Source organism: Capricornis sumatraensis, chromosome 10, assembly GCF_032405125.1.
Source record: "Capricornis sumatraensis isolate serow.1 chromosome 10, serow.2, whole genome shotgun sequence".
Classification (NCBI taxonomy): Eukaryota; Metazoa; Chordata; class Mammalia; order Artiodactyla; family Bovidae; genus Capricornis; species Capricornis sumatraensis.
Genome location: NC_091078.1, coordinates 20,256,593 through 20,272,632, shown reverse-complemented (window position 1 = coordinate 20,272,632; position 16,040 = coordinate 20,256,593).

Genomic DNA, 16,040 nt, shown 5'->3' with positions numbered 1-16,040 from the left:
TTGCTTAAAGGTAAATTGGAAGTGGAAAGTGAGAAATTGTCTTTAGTGAAAATGAGGTAAAGGGAACTTGTGTCTTTCTAAACTCTTTTGGGTTTTTATTCAGAAGGAAACATGCAATCTATTCTTAAATTTTACCAACCAACTTTGACCAAACCAAAAAAATTAATCAGGTAACAAAATAAGTCTGTGATAACACTTAATTTTGTTTTTCCATCTTTTTTATGTTCTGGATACCTGTTTTTGCATTAGTAATGCTTGGTTCAGTCATTTTAAGACACTAAGATTTTAATATTTTTTTCTGAAATTTCCCTAAGTCCTAGAAATTACTCCTCAAAATGTAACAGCACAGAAAATCCTTTAAAGGTAATTATAGCAATAGTTAGACTTTATACATTTCTTACTCCCAAAAGAAACATGTAAAGACCCTGAACTGGGTGTAGGCTTGAATAGGTGGGACAGATTAGCTGATGCCCTTTATATGTGCCCATGCTGTGTACCCTAAGGGCTTCTCTGTAGCATTTCACTTGTTACCATAATCTGCACCTCACCCCTTGTACAAGTATATGACTTGCAGAGAACAGTTCATCAGTTGTATACCCCTGAGCAATTCATCCTCTCTTAAAACCACAAGAGTGGCCAGGATATGGAGTTGTACCTTTGCTAAGGGACCAAGCTTTGGGGACTTTGGTCAAAAGTAGACTCAGGAGGAAAGACATTTGAAGATGCTTTTACATTTCTGGTAAATCTTAGGATCTGTTTTCAGCACCAGTGAAGGCATGAACTTTTACACAGGAGCAAAGAACTTGGCAATCCGCAGAGTCTTAGCTCTGGGGTACCTCGCCTATGCTTCAGGTGAGAGGAAAATATTATGTGCCTTTGTTTTATGAGCCACAGGTTCTTAGCTGAGAAAAGGAGGAAAAACAGAGGTTTCTGCCGCAGTGATAATTGTGTTGTGCTGTAATACAGAGGCAGTCACTTTCTGGTCAGAAAAGCAGCATTTGTTTAGAGAACAAAATAAAAAGTTTGGAAACTTCTAATTTTCTGCTAAAGGAAGACATTTGAAATACATTAAAACATGGATGAGTTTGCTTATTAAAATATGGGTGAAATTTATCATAACTATATTAGGGAATTTACCTGTGGATATCTCTTCTCATGGGCATTAAAGAATTTGGTGGAAACAGATAATGTTAATTGTACATAGCAAATAATAAAGACATTTTGTTTAGGTACCTAAATAGAATAGCTGACAAGTCCAACAGAAAAGCTATATCTTCAGTGGTTGGAAGAGACCAGGCTAACCTTAGTAAGTTCTCTCTCATCTAGGTGATAATTGACCCTTGAGAGGCTGCTAAGAGCCTGAATTGTCTTAGCTGCTTAGATCTGTAAGTGGTAACTAGAATTCATCAGAAATATTACTGTGGAAACTATAGGGTTTGACATAATACTGAAGGGCTTTCAGAATATTCCGCTGGTTATATTAATAGTGTAGAAGGGGCACTTGTTCTGCTTCCTCCTATATGGCCCTTCAAGCCCAGCATACTCTTAACCACATCAGACCTTTGCAAGTCCACAAGTTAATGCTGGGATGGCATTGAATGAATCTTTTTGTGGGTCTGAGATAGCCTGAAGTTGTAATGGTTTCATTGGTAGAAGCCATGTTGGTTTGTTCCCAGTGATGTGAAGTCAAAGTAGGTACAAAAAGTTGTAAGTCTTAATTTTAAGCAAAGGATTGAAGTGAGCATGGTAGCTAGAGGCACCAAAAAAGGCCCCTCCCTAGGACATGTAGTGGGCAGCAAACTTGGCAATGTAATTGAACTGCAGTTGCTGTGTCTGTGGGTTCTAGGAAAAAAAGTTGTTGCACTATAGTTTTGTGTTTGGACTTTTGGAAGTTAATAAAAACTAATATCTAAGAATATCTTTACAAATTGTTTTTATCTAATGAAGCTTACTGGAATGATGAGAACTTTTTAGGTATCATTATTAACACATTTTACTGCCTCTGTTTTATTAACATTCAATCACTAAGAACAGGTGATACTTAGACCCTGAACTGGGAACCTTTTGAGAGAACAGAGTGCCAAGAATAATTATTAATGTATCAAGACGAAGTGTAAACCAGTCTAAGACAAACTGTTAACTTATTTATTATTCACCTTATGGGTAAAATTGGCCTGCTTTTAGTGTTCACTAGTTTGGGGTTTTTTTGTTTTGGCCACAGATTGTGGGATCTTACTTCTCCAACCAGACATTGAACCTGGGCTCCCCTGTGTGGAAGCACAGAGTCCTAACTACTAAGCTGCCAAGGAATTCCTTGGTGCTCACTAGTTTTACAGCAAGCCTCAGGCTTAAACATAAATGAAGGTTAAGTCCCAAAATACTTTTGACCATAAATTAATACACTTGGCTTTTCCTATTATAGAGAGGATATATTATGTTGGGTACCCAGAATAGGGTACTACTTAAGTTATTGAGTCACCTCTTTGTTTAGTCCTATTAAGGATGGAATCTGAATGTGATCACTGGGCCTAAACTAAGGCTGCTGCTGCTGCTGCTGCTGCTGCTAAGTCACTTCAGTTGTGTCCTACTCTTAGTGACCCCATAGATGGCAGTCCACCAGGCTCCCCCGTCCCTGAACACTGGAGTGGGAAAGTAAAAAGTGAAAGTGAAGTCGCTCAGTCATGTCTGACTCTTAGCGACCCCATGGACTGCAGCCTACCAGGCTCCTCTGTCCATGGGATTTTCCAGGCAAGAGTACTGGAGTGGGGTGCCATTGCCTTCTCCTTAAATTAAGGCAGTGGTTCTAAAACTGGTAAGTATCAGAATCATCTGGGATTCTTGTTAAAACAGATGACTGGGACCCATCCCTAGAATTTCTGATATACAGTCTGGTAGGCTCAAGAATTTGCATTTCTAACAAGTTCCCTGGGTAGTGCTGCTGCTTTTCTAGGTTAACATGCTTGGAAAAGCTCTTACCCAAAGTATACACAGCAGTTTTTTCTACCAATACATGATTTTTAAAACTCCAAGAAAAACAGCAGTTTTTGTGGCGATATCTCTGGGCATTTTGGTCTTTTTGTAGGGGTAAATTATTTCTGCATTGGATATAGTAGACACTGAAATATTTGTTGAATGAGTGGATGCAGGTCTGGTAACCTGCAGGGTAGTCACTTTTGAGAAGCTACTTTGAAAAATAGTTTATGGGAATGGTCACAGTTGCTTATACAACTGAATCTTTATCATTTTACTTTTTAGTCTTTACATTAGTCTTCATCATTTTACTTTTTTCTTTTCCACTTCTCATCCTCAACCTGACATGACTCTTAATTCCTTTCTGAGCTATCAAATACTAAATGTAATCTAACTAATGTGGAATGACTGACTTAATTGTCCAAAGGTCGGTCTGGTGGGTAGAAAGTAAAGAGGGTGAAAAGATGATAATCTTTTAGGCTGTGTTAGTATTACTGAAAATCAGGCAGATTATAATCTTAGTTCCAGGGAAAACTGATCAGTTAGAATTAGACCTCAACCAGTGTCAAGCTGATGAAGACAGAGCTTGTTCATCCAGCCCTGAAAGATTTTGCAGACTGTCAGGATCCCAACCAACCACAGAGGCAGGATTCAGAGCAGGGGCCCCATGTTCAGCAAACGAAGTAGAAGCCAGGAAACATCTACACAGGTTTTAATTGAAGACAAGTTTTGTGAGGGTGATGGCATTTGCATTCACACTGTATTTACGGACAGTTAAGGTAATAAATCCTACCTAGTGGTGTTATTAATCAAAAATACCTAAGCATTTTCATATATGTGATATATTTTGTTAGTGTGAACCATCTTAATTTCAAATTAAGTGGAATCAAATCCAAGGTGAATCTGGATTTGAAAAAGAACCCTTCTAAAGCTCAGCCTTCAGCTCCACAGTTAATTTTTCTGTTTCAGAATTTGATCATGTTTCACTGTTTGTTGCCTGGGACCTCTAGCAGTCTGCAAATAAAGATCACCTTAGGAAACAAGCCTCTGGAGGTAAAAGCTGTGATCCACCGATTTCTTGCTATCCCAGGCTTTCAGCAATCCTCCAGCAGTACTCTTGCTTTAAAAGTAAACTCAAGATCAGAAGCAAAACCAATGCTTTTAAAGAGATGCTGAGTTGTTGTGAAACGATGTATGAAGAGATTTTGTGCATGTAAAGTGTATAAATCAGGAGAACTTAAGTAGATATTTAAAAACATCTATGTTTTACTAAGTTATTTAAAGTTTAAAATATTTTGAAGTCTAGGTCTAGATATTTCAATCACATTTTAAATATTTGGATCTTGGCATTGTTTTACAGTGTCTCGAGAGTAGATGCCATTCCAGTTCACCAGTTTTAGAACCCATGTGCCCTAGACCTAACATCAAAGAATGCCATATCATCACTTTAATTTTTCTCCTTTATTGCAATACTGCAGTTTCATTATTGTTAACATGTGGTTAAGATGGTGCCTCTTTATATGAAGTTTGTTCTAGATTCTCAAATTTGGATTAATTTAACTTCAGAAATGAACTTTTTCAAACATTTCTTTTAAAATTAGCATTTATTTGTGTTCATAGCCTTTGCCCTAAAAATTCTCTGGGGCTACTAATCAGGTGCAAGTTTTACCTTTGGTCCAACAACAGTTGATACTTCACTGTTGCTGTAGCAATTCAGGCAAATGAAGCATCATAAAGAGCAGGTAACAATTTTAAATACGATCTTTAGGAAGCCATTATATATATCATTATATAGAGAGGTTATTACAACACTGATCAAAACTTTCTCACATCTAAAGAGACAAAATATGAGGAATTTCCATGCTGTGTGGTTCATGATCATTCTAAATTTTCAGATTCAAGATAAACCAAAACCAAACTTGGCTTGGGTTTAGTTTGCTAGGATAGATTCTCCTTTGCAAGGGTCATATAAGGGTTTGAAAAGTTGATACAGCAGTTATTAGCCTGTGAAAGTGTTAGTCGTTCAGTCATGTACAACTCTTTGTGACCATATGGACTGTAGCCCGCCAGGTTCCTTTGTCCGTGGAATTCTCGAGGCAAGAGTACTGGAACGGGTAAGCCCGTTCCCTTCTCCAGGGAATCTTCCTGACCCAGGGATCCAACTCCTGTTTCCTGCATTGCATGCAGCTTCTTCACCAGTCTGAGCCACCAGGGAGGTCCCAGTTAGTAGCCTATGCTTCAGCAAAGAAATTGATTGTGATTTTTCCCATTCTAAAAGTTAGAAAATTCAACCAAAAACAATGGAAAGTTATTCTGTTGTGGTCCCCAGATAAATAATGAAGGGTTTAATATTTCACATTATCTGGCCTCAGTAAAACCCTCATATTCACTTAAATTGAACGTAGCCTCTTAGTATTTTCAAATGCAGCTCACTGGTTATCTTTAGCCTTTTTATCTTCCTTCAGGCAGGGAAAGAACAGAATCTACTTCCAACATATAAATATTTAATATTCATTCATTTTCTTTCTTAGACCCTTTGAAAACCAGTCCCGAACTACACAACGACCACTTGCTGTTTCTGGCTATAACATAAATATTTAATTAAAACCTACTTTGAACCATTCTTCCTTAAGGTATAAATTAAGTACACTAGCCTTGGGCTGCACTTCTGCCGTTTCCCAAATCCATCTATTATTTAATCACAGGGTTTTTACCAGCTTTGCAAGTTCAGAAGGCATTCACCTGGCTGTTGGAAATGTTCTAGGAGGTGAGTTTTTAACCTTTGAGGTAGTGCTTTCAAAATAGAACCAGTCAGTCTGGCTATTATGAATAATGCTACCATGAACATTGATGTAACAAGTTTTTGATTTATCTTGGTTATATACCTGGGAGTAGAATTGCTGGGACATCCATTGAGTTTTTTTTCCTGTTAATATATATATTTAAAATATTGCCCCCAGTTCTATTAACATGATGTACACCACTCTATTTAAGGTGTACAGCATAATGACTTACATGTATTGTGAAATGACTACCGAAATTATTTTTTTAATTTAAATTTTTTGACTCTGCTGTGTGGCTTGCAGGATCTTAGTCCCCTGACTGAACCCATGTCCTCTGCAGTGGAAGCAGAGAGTCTGAACTACTGGATCGCCAGGGAAGTCCCATATCAATAATTTCAGTTAACAGTCTTCATCTCATATAGATAACAAAAAGAAAAAGATTTTTTCCTTGTGACGAGAACTCGTAGGATTTACTCTTTCTCACAACTTCCCTACTGTTATAACTAATATAGACAATGTGATTAATGTGGGGGTTGAAGATACCCCCAAGGTCTAATAGTTATTATTAAATGGGAAGAATACAGAAAAGTTTGTCTATGCCATCTTCTTGATACTAGTATTTTTAATTTAAAATGTGATATAGTGTGATTCTATTTTTCCAAACTTGTTTCTGCCTATATTTACCTAAAACAATGTTCGCCCTGTTAAAGATCGTTTCTGGATGGTAGAATTTCAAGTTAATGTTTTTCTTTTTGTACTTTAAATTATGAGGTATGTCATTTTTCAGAAATAATAGAGGCATTCTTTAAAAAATAAAAAGTGTGTGGTTTGGAGGAATATTGGGACATATTAATGTCCCCAAAGAAATGTCTGAAACCTCGTGTGTGTGTGTATGTTAGTCACTCAGTTGTGTCCGACTCTTTGCAACCCCATGGATTGTTGCCCACCAAGTTCCTCTGTCCATGGAATTCTCCAGGCACGAATACTGGGGTGGGTTGCCATTCCCTTCTCCAGGGGATCTTCCCAACCCAGGGATCAAACCCTAGAAAAACCTAGTAAATCTCCTTTCTGAGTGGTTATAATCCGCTTAAAAGAATTTTTCTCTTATCCTCGAGTGTGATTTACCTCTCTTCACCATTTGGCAGTTTGAATGTCCAAGAGGGATAGTTTATTGGTTTAAAAAACAATTCTTGGCTTCAAATTCATTTGAGGAACATGGACAGTATGGGTGTATGTGCCCTCTTTAACAGTCAAAATATTAATATAATAGTATTATAAATATTATAAATATAAAAGGCTACATTGACATAAACCATGACATTGTAAATGTAGTGATTGCCACTGAATTGTTCATTTTAAAATAATCTTGATTTATTTAGAATAAACAATTTATATTATGTGAAGAGCACATCACTTTTTGAAAATTAGGAATTCTTCCGAATAACTATGCAGTCTCCAGAAACGTATTTTTCTTTAATGAAGTGATCCATCAAAAGGTTTTAAGAAGTAAGCTCTGCTCATCTTATTAGAATATTACAGTGTGCACATAAACATTTATTTACAGTAAAGTTTTAGGCAATCTAGTACAAAACAAGATTTCCTATAAAAGAATATTTTCACTTGTAAGAAATGCGTTTTGAAAACTCACTGGCCCTTGGAGGTGGGTCAAGTGGAAAACCTAATGGAATTCCAAGGAAGCTGATCACTACACATGGCTCTAATAAAGTTTTGCCATAAACATCTGTGGGAAATCTGAGAGTAATCTTGTGGAGGGATATTAAATTTGCAGGGCCTGTTGGCTGTTTACCCCTGTAGTGTTAGGTCCCCTTGTGGTAAATGAGGTAAATTCTTGGATGCTTTTTCCTAAGGAGTCTAGAGAGCTCTAGGGCTTTGTAAGAAAGGCTGCCTTTCACTTTTTAAGCCCTGGTTTGACTCTAACCAGGTTGACCTTGTGACCTTGAATTGTTTGTGTGAAATGAGGTGGAGATCTCAGTTCTGCCTTAAGGAAATGCCTTTCACATAGAAATTGGCACTAATTGGTCTCCCTGTTGACAGGGTTAGCTGAGAGGCTCATGATTAAATGGGCAGTGAGAACAGAAACTAAATCCCCACCCCCTCAGCTCAGCAAGTCGGCCAGAGGACAAGCAGGGGCAGCTACCAATTCTCCCCTCTTCCAGCAGCATCCAACATGCAGAGCAACTGGGTTGGACCGGGAGGCCTATCGTTTGTGCACTAAGAATACTTTCCATATGTCTGGCCCTGTTCTGTGAAGCAATCTTGACATGAATAGAGCTCTAAACCAGGATTCTTCAGTCTTCTGTAAAGGGCCAGAGAGGAAATATTTTAGGTCTTACAGACCATACAGTCTGTTGCAACCACTTAACTCTGCTGACAAGAGCAGCCATAGAGAATGCATAAATGAAAGTGTGCTGGTGTTCCAGTAAAACATAATGGACAACCGAACATTGTAAGTCAACCATGCTCCAGTAAAATTTAATTTAAAAAAAGTAATGACTATAAATTTGAATTTCATTTAATTTCCCCATCAAATATTTTTCTTTTGCTATTTTTTTTCTTCAGCTATTTAAAAATGTAAGTATCAGTCTTAGCTTGCAGGTCATACTAAAACAAGCAGTAGGCTAGATAAGACCCACCATCCATAGTTTGCTCATCTCTGCTCTAGACTTGAGTATCAAAGATCTCTCTCACTTTCTCTCTCGGCTCAGACACTTAACTAGCTATGGACCCTGTGCAACTTTTTAACTTCTGTGGCCCTCCCTCAGATTATGAAGTGTTTTGACAGAACAGATGAAACAAAATTCCTTTTAGCTATATTATTAGATTTCCTGATTCCATTACAGGAGAGGAAGTCAACCCAAGCAATGTTATTTTATGTATGTGGAATGGAAATTAGTTTACTTAAGGGAAACAAATCTTAATGTATCCTCAGTTTGAATCTTTGTCCTAATATAAGGAACAATGTCACAGCTCTGATAGTAAGATCAAAATTTGTAGTCTCCTAAGAAGGAAATGGCAACCCACTCCAATGTTCTTGCCTGGAGAATCCCAGGGACAGCGGAGCCTGGTGGGCTGCCGTCTGTGGGATCGCAGAGAGTCTGACAACGACTGAAGCGACTTAGCAGCAGCAACTCTACACAAAGGCTCATTCATACCACTTATATTTTTCCAGTGCTATTCTTTCCTATTGTTGTTTTTTTGGTTTGTTTGGTTTTGGTGAGTGAAGAGAACACAATGCCAGAGATTATTAGAAAGCAGACATTTTTCTCCTTCAAAGATGTTACTTAAAAATATTAATTTTTTTTTTTTTTTGTATTACTGGCAGCTATATTTTACAAGCACTCAGCTACTTAGGTGTACTTTTTTGTTAGAGGTGATGACTGAGGGTTAATAGTAATTTTTACTGAAGAGCAGAAAAGACAATCACCAATTTATTCAACGAGTTGACATACACATCTAAAGGTGAAGATATTTTAAGAGCATATTTGTTTCTTCATAAATCACACTTCACGTGTCCCTTCATTTGTCCTTTTGTTCTTAATATCAAATATCCAGACAGTGTATCTCATGTTACACATTCCGTTTGTTCAAAGTGTTCAGTAACCCAAATAAGGCCCACACTTTGTTGCTTTGGTTGGCATGTCTCTTAAGTCGTTTTTTTTTAGCGGGGGAGGGCTTGCCACGTGGTATGTGGGATGGGATCGAACCCCTGCCCTCTGCACTGGGAGCGTGGAGTCTTAGCCACTGGACTGCCAGGGAAGTCCTTTTAACCTCTCCTCCCCTGCTTTGTTTTTCTTGTCATGAAAAGGAAAACATTAGATTGTAAACTACTTGAAATAATGGAAATGCATCCTTTACGGTTGTATCCTCCTCTTTATTACCCAAGGCAGTGCCTGGGATTCAGCAGGCTCAGTATTTGTTCTTGTATTATAGATGCTTCTATAAAGCTTCATGTTCTATTCAGTTCCTCTGTAGAATGTTCAGTGAGTTACATCTATTTAGGCCTAAAGCAGGGTTGATTGGTACTAACTTGAACTAGTTCTCTGGTACCACACTTTTGTTCTTTATCATCTTGTTCCTTGCTTTTGAGCAGGGCTGTGGGGGCATTCTCGAGGATACATAGATGAATAAAAGGTAATCCTGGATTCCTGCTTGAACAGCTGGTAACAGGTAGACAGACTGTCAGAATGGGGAAAGCAACACTTTGTTTCACAATCCATGACGATTTCAGTGTGAGGGAAGTTAGCATCCTTCTTCCCCATAAGAAAGCAGAGAAGAGAGACTTGTACCTAAAAGGCAGGGGCCTCACTGGAAACAGTTCCTTTGAAATCTGGGCAACTGGAGTGAGGACAAATTTTTTATCAGATCTGCATGTAAATAGTGGGATACCCAGGCGGCACAGTGGTAAAGAATCTGCCTGGCAAGCAGGAGACTTGGGTTTGATCCCTAGGTTGGGAAGATTTCCCTGGAGAAGGAAATGGCAACCTGTTCCAGTATTCTTGCCTGGAAATTTTCATGGACAGAGGAGCCTGGCAGGCTACAATCCATGGGGCCACAAAGAGATACGACTGAGTGCCCACACAGGCAGTCTCCTTTAAAATGCATGAAACTGAATTTGGCATCTTGCCTTAGACCACCATACTTTATTTTTTGGTGTCAGGGAAATAGTTAATCTGATTTTCCATGTTTCAGGTAATAGGAATTTTGCTGACTGGCTTTGGCTGCAGGGCACTTAGTTGCTATGCCTTTTTGACAAATTGCTGTTCCAGCTTTCTTTCCAGAAGTAATATTTTCCAGGTCTGAGACCTGCCCTCTGACCCCAAGTTTAATGGGAAGGTGGAGTGATGGAGTCGGCTCATTTTGGTTAGAAAACGTATTGGTTTTAATGGACCCAGTGCAGAAGAGCCAGCTGCCTTTACTTCCTTTAACTCAGAAATTATTGGAGCTTCTTTTTAATTGTAGAATTTTTTGAGAGTATAGAGAAGCTCATAGAAAAAAAAATTGCTTGTAATCTGTCTACAAATAATTTTTGTTAACATGATAATTATTTCAGTTGTCCCCTCCCCAAACAAAAATGGGATTATGGGGTGTTTTAAATGCTTTATGGATATTAATTCCTTTAATGAAGTAGGGAAGGGCAGAGTGATGGAAAGTTTTGTACTGGCTCCTGACAAAGATGTTCCTTGACCAAAGTATATAGTCCTTTATGAGCCCTGTTTTAAAATTTTTATTTATTTATAGTATTTTTAAAATTTTTATTGAAGTATGCTGCTGCTGCTGCTAAGTTGCTTCAGTTGTGTCCGACTCTGTGCGACCCCATAGATGGCCCCTTACCAGGCTCTGCCATCCGTGGGATTCTCCAGGCAAAAATACTGGAGTGGGTTGCCATTTCCTTCTCCAATGCATGAAAGTGAAAAGTGAAAGTGAAAGTGAAGTCATGTTGACTCTTCGCGACCCCATGGACTGCAGCCCACCAGGCTCCTGCGTCCATGGGATTTTCCAGGCAAGAGTACTGGAGTGGGGTTGCCTGATAATGTTGGGTTAGTTTCAGGTATGCAGCATAGTGATTCAGTTGTACATCCGTATGTATATTTTTCTCCAGATTCTTTCCCGTTATAGGCACTACAAGATACTGAATAAGTTCTCTGTGCTATACAGTAGGTTTTTGTTGTTTCTTTTCTCAGTCCTCTTTTTGACTAGGCCCCACATTGGGCCTCATCTTAATCTTCTGCCTGCCCTGCCCAAGAATATTGTTAAATCAGGTTAGTGTAAATCCTTCAACTGATCAAGTTCTGCATCCCCCACCTCAATGTATAAATCCTCAAGGTTTAGCAAGGATTCCTCATCCTTGATGTCTCCTATCAGTAATTTTCTATCCACTGACTTCCTCACTCTGCTCCTCGGCAAAAATCCCTAGCTTTTTTGCTGTCTTTGCAAAGATGGACAGCTATCTTTGCTATCTAGACTTTGCGATAGCCTTGGGCAAAATTTGCCTTACCATTTTAACAAGGACCAGAATAGTTTTTTGGTTTTTTAAAAACCATTTCTCACATCAGAATTATGGAGTTTCTGGTATTCTTAGCCTCTTAGTGTTCCAAGCTAAGGATCTTTTTTCTCCAATCTTTTTTTGACCTCTTGCCATTGAGAAGATAAAGAAGTGAAATGTTTAAAGGCAGGCTTCCCTGGTGGCTAAGCGATAAAGAATCCACCTGCCAATGCAGGAGACGTGGGTTTGATCCCTGATCCGGAAATATCCCATGCCTGAGCACCACGACACTTGAGCCTGTGCTCTAAAGTCTGGGAGCCACAACTGCTGAGCCTACATGCCCTAGAGCCCATGCTCCACAACAGGAGAAGCCACCACAATGAGAAGCTAAAGCACACCACAGCTAGAGAGTAGATCCTACTCTCCACAACTAGAGAAAAGCCTGCGCAGGAACAAAGACCCAGAGCAGCCAAAAACACATAAATAAAAACAATTTTAAAAATAAATGTTTAAAGGCAAATCTGAATCAACTTAGGGATATCTGACTCTCAGGCTCTTTTTCATCTCTTAGGACCTCATTAGGCTCAATGATCAGAGAAGGCAATGGCACCCCACTCCAGTACTCTTGCCTAGAGAATCCCATGGACAGAGGAGCCTGGTGGGCTGCAGTCCATGGGGTCTCTAAGAGTCGGACACGACTGAGCGACTTCACTTTCACTTTTCACTTTCATGCATTGGAGAAGGAAGTGGCAACCCACTCTAGTATTCTTGCCTGGAGAATCCCAGGGACAGAGGAGCCTGTTGGGCTGCCGTCTGTGGGGTCGCACAGAGTCACGACTGATGCGACTTAGCAGCAGCAGCAGCAGCAGGCTCAATGATTACCGAAACTGCATTAGGGTTTCTACTGTTAGGAGTGAAGGTGGAGCTGTAGAATTGTGAAGCTGCAAGGAACTCCAAGAAATCTCTCAGGTCAGTCAACTGTTGTGGTAACTCAGTTTACAGACAAAGCTACTGTGGCCCAGAGTCTTGCCTAAATAAAACAGCTAGAATAAAGGTAATGTTTTTTCTTTGAAAAGAAATGGCATAAGTGTCCTTCCCCTGCTCCCACTTCCTTTTTTCTGTCCTGAGTCATCACAGTTGCTTGGGAAAGCCTTACATTTTCCTTTGGGAAATGGAAACAAAAGTCTATGGCTTTTCTCCCCCTCTCTGATAAAGGAAACAAATGTGCTGTAGAAGCAGAAATGGTCATAATAAAGTGAATCCAGATATAAAATGCTCTCTAAATCAGCCTAAAGTGTCAAGGCTTGATTTTCTGAGTTACGGGGAACGAACTTCAACTTGATGAATTTTAGTGTGCAAAAAATTTTGAAGTAGTTAATACTGAGTATAATGTGTGTCATAAAATGACTCCAGAGAAACAACTGAAGTGCAAGTGCGTGGGACCTGGGTGCATGTTCCTTGAGGCTTTGACCTCAGCATTGACTGTTGGACACCAAGGTCTTCCTGTGATTCAAACTCAGATCAGAATGCTTCTGTGTATGGTGGTGACACCAGGCTAGCAAGAAAAACAGGGTTATCCTGGATCAAGCACTAGTTAGATTAGATTTGATTCAGATGGAACAAATCTATGCCCCAGGTACTGGGCTATATGATGGGTCACAGAGATGAATCAAGCAGAAGCCTGGCCCTCTCAAGTTGCCTAAAGAGACAGGTAAGTAAATAATATAACTTTTAACACACATGTATTATGAGAGGGTTAACAAAGCTCTAAGTACAGATTTAATTTTCCTGGATGTGTCACAGGTTTTATGAGCTGGCCTTTGTAGTATACCACCTGATGGAAAGGGGAGAGGCCTTCTAGGCAGAGAAAATAGTGTGAGCAAAGATGTGGAAGCATATTTGGGAAGGTGCGTAATTTTGAGTAGCTGCAATCCTTGGTGTGGATTGGAGGAGGAAGGCAAGGATGGAGATGGAGGACAGGCTGGAATTGGGGTGTGAAAAGTACTGAATCAGGATTATTGAACTGGATCATCTGTCCTAAGATAGGACAGACACCAGGCAGATGTGAGCATCCAGTGACCCGGTTCATCTTTTCTGGCAATTATAGTGTAAGCAAGAATGAATCTGTTACCTTTCCGTTTTCTAAACCAAATAAGCTCACAAGATCCATTTGCCAGAATTGGCCTTGTCTTGACCATGTTTCGGGAGGTCTACTCCTTAGAACTGTCACAAACAAAAAAACTTAGGGGTTTACATGATACCCAGAAAACGAGGAAAACAGAGCTTGGTATTTTTCCTGGGGTGCTCATTCAGTTACCTCAGCACCTCCTGACACCGAGTACTGATGTCAGTGTCACTGGCCCCAGCAATGGGCTTGACTGCATTGCCTCTGAGAGCTTGTCACTGTGGTTCTCAAGGCTGATGCCTCAGAGTGTAGTCTCTACACGTATCCGCAAGCGTCCCTCAATATAGGGTGCTCCCATAGTGCCACTCCCTCCATTCAGTCAAAGGCACTAGCTTCCTGTTCCCTTCTCTCTAGGATAAGCCATCTCAATCCTCCTAATGGTCTGGAAGCCCAAAAACTCTACTGATCCTATGGTCCTGTCCCATGAAATGCCACTGTATTTTTGCAGACATTAGCAAATTAAGTGACCTAAATCTTCACAAAAAGTAAAAATGGGAGACACAATGAATGTGCTTTGAGACTCTGGAGACATGGTCTTTCTAAGGTGGGATTGTACCGGCAGAATTTCAGGCCTGATGGGGTGGGCAAGAGAGAGATCATCTGGAAATAGGAGAATGGAAAAGTGAAATGCATTGCTGGCAGTCATTTGCTCTGGAGGGAAGATGGGGCTCAATAATATGACCCCCTTTCAGATGGTTAATTCTGAGAATAAAACTACACATGTCAAATTCTCAATACAGTTCTAGGTAGAGTGAGTTGAGTGTAAACGGAAATTATCATGTCATAGATACTAGAAATAAAGAGATATCATAGACACTGTCATAGATGCTAGATATAAAGATTAAAGTCATAGTTCCCCAGGTTGGGGAACACAGTAATGTCATCTCTCACAACAGAGAGGAGGAGCTTGGCTATGCAGACAGACATTTAGTTCATTTGGGCTCTGTGCTGTATTTATCCATCTCAGACAGAAAAGAAATGTGAGATGGTTGTCTCAGGTTTGCCTGCTTATTTAAACTGAAAATTGTGTCAGACTTAATTTGTCATAGGGAGCCCTGACTTGGAAGTTGTCTAACACCATTTCTTACTATTTGTATGACCAGGAAGTGCTTCTGAATCCAACCTAGCTTCAGTTACCTTATCTGTTAAAACCCGAGAGAGGGAGAGATACGAAGAGAAGTTAACATGGAGTTGTGAAATTAAGGCCTCCAGCATACTGTCCAATATATGTTAGCTCTAGCTATTAACAGCATCCCCTATCATTTACTGTGGTAATGACTCACTAGGAGCAAGGTGAAGATTATCTCAGATTACTGTAGTTGTTACTGATAACTGATAACCTGAGGGAGTGGGAATCTGGACTGATTCCCAAGTCTCCTCAAGCCCCTCTGCTCCCTGTTAAAGTGCTGATTATAGACTGCCCTTCCATTCCTTTCTGTTCTTACCCCCAGGAGCTCTCTCTCACCCAGTGCAACAGTCAGGATTCCAGGATTCCTTCTTTCCCCTCAGCATCTGAACTGCCCTCCATGCTGCGAGGCACTGGCTGGAGTCTTTCCCTACACTCCTGGGGATTCTTGTCCGAATCCCCATCCCAACCGAGGCCTGAATCCCACGGATTTCACTACAGCGCCTCGCCAGCCGATCGAGATGGAGCCTCTGGATCATTCTTTGTCCCTTAGTACTTCAAGTGAATGGGATAACCCAGGAGAGGGACCAGACACTAGAACCTCAGAAAGTCACGAAAAAGGTTCTTAGAATTGAGTCCCAACTCCTTATTTTACTAGAGAGTAAACGGAGGTCACAGAGGGAAAGTAACTTACGCAAACTGATTAGAAGCAGACGGAGACCTAACTCCTGACCCGAGGGCATTCACCCCTCGTGGCGTCTTCTTGGGGGCGATCTCCGGGCTCTGGGGAACCCTGACCTGCCCTTCGCGCTGCAGTTGGAGGGAGCTTGGTTCGTCGGGAGCTGCGGGCGCCCCCCGCCCACCGGTCGGGTAAAGCCCCTGTGACGGCCCATGGGGGAAGAGGAGCTCGGGTTGCCGGGAAGCAGGGAAGTGGAGAGTCCCCCGGAGTGGGAGTTGGGGGATTGGGTTGGG